Consider the following 6,919-nt stretch of genomic DNA (forward strand, 5'->3'; position numbering starts at 1 on the left):
TGCTCAGAAGCCAAATACTCTGCAGTGTCGCAGATAGCCGCGCAGTGATTTTGTCCCCCTTCGCAGACACTTGGTGTGCACCTCCAAAAATGTGACTACTCGCAGCCGAGCTTCGCAGAAAACCACGGTAGCAGCCGCTGTGGTTCTCTCGAACAGACCAACTCTGTGTTTGACAACAGAGCTCTAACGTTTTAAACTTGTTCTAACCTTGTTCTGATAGGAAAATGCTGGGTGTGATATTCATCTAACAAGTTGCCCATGCTTTGTAGCTTCATTTATTTACATAAACCCAAAGACAACATGTGCACTTGCAAGCTACGACGCTGAATTTATATCGGGACAGTTGAACAGTGTTTCCATAGAAACATTTCACTTCGTGCGACCTGCTCTCGACCATGAGCCACTTCCTTGTTCCAAACTACTGTGGTGGCTGCTAGTGCAATCAGAAATGCAGGTTAGTATTTCTTAAATTTCTTACATTTTCATTGCCGCCGAGTCTGTGTAAATAAATTAAGTTACAAAGCAACAGACACATTATACTACAATGTGTAGTATTGAAGGCTTTTTGAACAATCCCCCATTGCCCCTAGCGTTGTGACGATGAATAACATAGCGCAGACCAATTGAGCAGAAGCAGAGGAAGCAGAAGTCAGAGCAAAAATCTAAACTATCCGTGAAGACATCTCTGTGACAGGCTGCCGCGAGAGCATACAAAGCCCTTGACGCTGTAAGGCTGGCCGCACATTGGCTCTGACAGCACTGCGGAGCACTTTCGCTTCAGACATAATTCGGACCCCCAAACCCAATTTCACAGGAACATAGCATTGACAGTCAATGGGCGGCGCCGACAAAATAGAACTTGTCTCTAATCGCTGTCCGACATCCGCGAATGTCCGCGGACATCGGCGCCAGTGTGCGGGGTTCTTTTGAAAACAATGGAATCGAACTTTTGCGGAGCAGTGCTCAGCACTTTGTCGGAGCCGGTGTGCGGAAGCCCTAAGGGTGTAACGCTATGAAGGCAAGCACACTATTACAGTAATTTACTGGAGCTTTGAGGCATCGAGTCTGCTAGGAGGATGTGAAAGCCCAACTGGGGAACTTCAACTCCCATTGTCATTGTGACACAGCACTCCACAGCACACAACAAAATTGCATTTATGCCTCACCCGTGCAAGGCGCGCGATGCGGTGGGACCATGCTCAGGGTACCTCAGTCATGGAGGAGTATGGTAATTACTCCCCGACCAACCTGGTGTGTTGGGAGTCGAACCTTTAGAATACAAGTCTGACGCCCTAACCACTTACCCATGACTGCCCTTAGGCTAAGTTTACATTAATTCATTTCACCATATTATATGGTGTGGCGTCATCTGTCGAATGCTCCATTCATTTCAACGGGGCTCCCCAACGTTCGCACGTCTGTTATTTTTCGATAACGGACAGGTTGGTCTATAACAGACCGCTGTCAATGGCAACAAGACTTTTCACTGCTAAAGCGACTTTTCAACAAGACTCTAATCAGCTGCAGTGATAGAACACCTGTTGTCCTGGCTACCTAGCTGTTGCCTAGCGGTGTTCCACAACGGCACTGTTTTGTTTTGCGCAGCAACAATCTTAACATTAAATAGGCCTAAAGAAATGTCCCCGCCATGTGTGAATCATTTAAGTATATCCATATAATAAGCGGGTTAACTTTCGGCGAGTCGGTCGCTTTGTGGAATAGCAGCACTTCAGAGAGAACAAGACCCCTCCGCTCCGCGTCGGGGTCTAAAGATTCTCTCTGTCGTGCTGCTATTCCACGGTAGCGACCTTCTCGCCGAACGTTAACCCTTACATATCATCGTGTCGGCATCTTGCAAACTATGTACGCTTACAAACAAAGTTTCTGTCCTCTCAATAAAAGGCTGTGTTTACTAGTGCTGTCAAAATTATCACATTATTATCGCGTTAACTCAACCCCTTTTTAACAGCGATATTTTTTTTATCGTGAGATTAACGCTAGATGTGACCCTGTGAAGTTTTTTTGGTAACACTTTATTTTAGGGATACATCTATTAGCACTAATACATACAATATTAATGCCTGTGTAAGTAACTTGTAAGGCATGTACTAAGCAAAATAAGGCAGTTGTTAAGCATGTATTCACAAATGTCTTGTTCATGCCCAATTAGGGATTTATTACTAATATAACCTTAGTAAGGACCAGTAAGCCTATATTTCTACTTATTAGTAAGTAGTAAGTGGCAGAATACAATGTGTATAAGCTCCCGACACACTGTGTGAACAAACCCTGAACAGTGTGAAAACAGATGCGGAATAAGGGTCCCTATTCTAAAGTGATGCATTGGTCAGCCCAGATGGCTCAGGGCCTCCACACTACCAAAGTCCCCCTCGTTACCTAGGGCCCTCACACCACCCAGGCCCGCACTACTTAGCCTCTCTGACCTACAAAGTGTAAGGGTATATTAAATAATTAATATTTACCTAACTGAGTCATCTAGTTTTCTCTTGTTCTTATCTATGTCAGGATGGTAACAGGAGCCTTTATATAGCAAAGATTGAACGTACACCTGTCAATGGTGGTGGGTTGGTGAGATGTACGTTTTTTCATGTACCACTGAGTTTTAATTGTAAACCCCCCCAACATAAATGCAGAACATTAGAATAATAGTTTTGAAGCAAAACTAAACTATTCTTTTGTGATAATCAAGTTAATGTTTGAGAACATTAGCTTCAAGAAGTGCAGTGCATGATGGGTACGCAATCTAGGCCAACAGACAACCTACCCAGCTCTGAGCCTACGTCCTTAGCTCCTCCCCTCACTCGTGAAATTTAGTTGCTATCCAAACAATTTGCCATGTACGTAACAACAGAAATATTATCATTGCTGCACTGGCCATGCATTGCATTTCTGACTAAGGGCGTACCCATCATCTTGGAGATACGTTTCTCTAACATGAACTTATTTATCACAAAGGAATAGCTTAGTTTCGCTTCCAAACTATTACTCATCGTTATATTCTGCATTTATTGTAGGGTTTTTACAATTAAAACTAATTGGTGTATGAAAAAATGACATCTCACCACCCACCGTCATTGAGAAGTTTACGTCCAATCCTTGCTATATAATGCTTCCAATTAGAGGTGCTTAACTCGAATCTTTGAGGCGTCCGGCTTGATTGGATCATTCCGAGGAGAGTATCCGGATTAGACGGATCACTCGGATCACACGGATCACTTATTTAAAATAGGCCTAAATAAAAATAAATAATAATATTTATTATTTTATAATGTATTTTTTAAAACGTTTCTGCCGTTAAATAGCTAGGCCTATGCCTTTGTTGTTCCATTTATCAATTCATGTTGATAAATCAAAGAGTAAGACAGTTTGATCAACAAAACTCACTTTATGAATGTCACAGTTCCTAAACTCATGCTGCGATCCGACCCACCTCTCCTCACTAAACATGCGACCACAACTCGAACAGCCTTTGGCAGCAGTGAAACGGCATGTTCCTGATTTTGCAATAAATAATGTGTGTGTTTGTATTTAAGAAGACTAAAAGTCAAATATTTGGGAGCAGAAGTCTAGTTGAGCAGGGATAGTCAGGAGGCGAGCAGCAGATGACCACTCGCTTCCGCACACTCGTGGCAAAAACGCGTTGATCCGATCCGTAGGGGATTCGCTGCTACCAACAACTCAGTCAGGATTCGTCTCACCGAGTCGCCGAGGGCGCCGCTGCTGAGTGACTCGGACGAGGGGAGTGACAGCAGTGGCTTTAAAGACTGTAGCCTACGCTGTAACGCAGTGAGTGATAGAGTCACGTCTGTAGACTATAATTTCCCTAAGAGTAGCCTACAGAGTGAGATGTTAAAGCGTTGGCAGAGCACTGTTAACATTTAGCCTAGAAATGTAGGCTAGAGCTCAACAGAGTCAGAAGCACACACATGGGGAGCTGGGATCCGCGACTCAATTGGCCACAACAGGCTGGACGGATCAAACAGGCTCTATGAATGACGAGGCGGGAGTTGGTTCAGTTTTACTCAGTGAGTTTTCGTGACTGAACAGCATACTAGGGAGATTAGAGAATGGCTGTTGTAGTCAACTAAAGAGGATATATTCCGGTTTCACAATTTATCGCGCTGTAACTGCCATTTTGTTGACATATTAATGAAATGCCGTCTGACCCGCCTTTGGCGGATCAATGCACGACAGCCATCCGGTCTGTTCGGATGAGGTCTTTACCCGGCTCTCCAACCGGATCCTCCGGGTTTTATATCATCTCTACTTCCAATTACTCTGTCAGCTGTTGAGTAGAATAAATGAGATCTACATATCCAAAGAGGCAAATGTTGAGTCAGAAATGTTCTTACACTTTGCTTTCCGCTGGGGGTGGGGGTAGAGTAGGGGCCCTAGGTAGTGCGGGGGCCGTAAGTCATCTGGGCTGAGCAATGCATCACTTTAGAATAGGGACCCTTATTCCACATCTGTTTTCACACTGTTCAGGGTTTGTTCACACAGTGTACCAGGAGCTTATACACATTGTATTCTGCCACTTACTACTTACTAATAAGTAGAAATATAGGCTTACTGGTCCTTACTAAGGTTATATTAGTAATAAATCCCTAATTGGGCATGAACAAGACATTTGTGAATACATGCTTAACAACTGTCTTATTTTGCTTAGTACATGCCTTACAAGTTACTTACACAGGCATTAATATTGTATGTATTAGTGCTAATAGATGTATCCCTAAAATAAAGTGTTACCTTCTTTTTTTCATAAACTGGCCAACCGCGGGTTGGAGCAATAGCTTAACTAGCATGCACGGTTACAGAAGACGCTAGAAGAGCCTGGTGCGTGCCCCCCTGCTCCTCTCCCTCCCCTTCCCCTTGTCTCCCCCTCGAGTAGGGAGCTTTCAGTCTGTGCATTGCAGCGAGAGAGGTAGACAACACAGACGGTATCAGCCTGTAAATAAATGATTTCCAAAGCTCTCTATGCCTCGTTTTTAAAGTTATGGACTAACATTTGTTGCAAACAATGTGCTGAAGGACTTGATTGGTTGAACAATAGATGTAGCTAGCTGCTAACACTGTTGATCTCTGCTGGCAGCTAACTAGTGCTATTCCTAAAACTAACTATTTTATAAGCATTACTTTTAAACAGCTCCCAAATAGTTTGTGTTGAATCCTAAATCCATTTGAAGACTACAAAGTTTTAAGCAACTTCAAGAGTTATTATTGAATTATAACAATAACAACAGAGCATCAAATGTGCAGTTTTGTTGTAGACAAAAAGAGGTGTCATCACAGACCCTGGCTTCCTAGGAAATCTGTGGTGTCGTCTCCTCCCTGCTGCGTCCACTTGAAACTTCTCATTATGAATGTCAGAGCTGTCATAAGTAGGCTAACGTTCTAGCTTTCTTTGAAAAGTGTTATCCCCAGGCTTATTGGTTTTCTCACTAAGAAATAAATAAAATGTATGAATGTAGTAGTCTGCATAGGTTATCAGCTAATATCATTTAGCCTTAAAAAAAATGCAAGGAGACCAAGGCACAATCCCACACTTCTCCAGGAAAATGTAGCCCTGCTGTATGAGGCACATTTTCTCCCCTCCTGTCACTGGAAACTAAATAGGCCTATCTGCTGTGTGTGTGTGTGTGTGTGTGTGTGTGTGTGTGTGTGTGTGTGTGTGTGTGTGTGTGTGTGTGTGTGTGTGTGTGTGTGTGTGTGTGTGTGTGTGTGTGTGTGTGTTTTGTGCATAGGCCAATTTATGATTTTTTTGGGGTTATTATTATTTTCTCCCCCTTATTTGTTTAATATCATATGCCATTAGGGCAGATGTCAGTGTCTAACACATTGTTTTCAATTTTAAAAAGATTATTTGCACAAACCTAGCAAATCTAATTCTTTTGGCCTGCAATGTACATCGATAGAAGTATTACAATGATTTTCTATGAGACATAATTATGAGATTAAAATGTGATTAATCGCAAGTTAACTATGGCATTTATGTGATTAATCGCGATTAAATATTTTAATCGATTGACAGCACTAGTGTTCACAAAGAAACGCTAACCTGCTGATTCGCTAGTCTGTGCTAGTTGGGGAGATTGTTTACCTGACCAAGGATACTTGCCCAGTGAATCAGGAAGTGATGTTGTCCAACCAGGACAATTAGCTAGAGCTTAAAACTGCGTATCCTTGTATCTCACTGTTTACAACTGCTAAAATCAGCATTGTATGCGAATGCTTACGTGAGCTCCGGCGTCTTTGAATCCTTACACCTGTGAAGTCGTATTCCAGTATTTTAATGTTAATGAACAGTGCATTTGTGATAGAAATGATATAGAAACAGATTAATATAAACTAGACCTTAATGTGAGACTACAAATCTGCACAGGGGATAGGGGGCTGACGGTGCTTTCACACCGCAAGCGAGAGACGTCCACTTAACGTGTGCTGTATCAGTCCGAAACAGTTAGAATACATGAAAATATATCTCCATACGAGGCTATGAGACTGCACAGGGTGCGGGAATAGGGGTTGCGTGGAGTGGTGTGGCGAGGGGTTTAGTGGGGGAAAATTCCTCTTCCCAGGGGGGGAAAGCAAGCGTTCCTGTTTACCATACAACTGCCTCAGATCAGGACCTTAGCCTTAGCCCGCAATCACCCACACATGTGCACACATGCACGCCCGCACACAATCTGAAGCACACACACTTACTTCATGGACACAGAAATAAACGTGCAGTGTGGGTGTGTGTGTGCACAAACACACATCCGCAAACAGACAGACACACACACACACAGACACAGACACAGACACAGACACACACGTTTGTTTCTGTGTCCCTGAAGTACGTGTGTGCAGTGATTGGGGAGCGGAAGAAAGAGGGTGTGGATGTGTGTGCACAAGC

This window comes from Engraulis encrasicolus, chromosome 22 (assembly GCF_034702125.1).
Source record: "Engraulis encrasicolus isolate BLACKSEA-1 chromosome 22, IST_EnEncr_1.0, whole genome shotgun sequence".
NCBI lineage: Eukaryota > Metazoa > Chordata > Actinopteri > Clupeiformes > Engraulidae > Engraulis > Engraulis encrasicolus.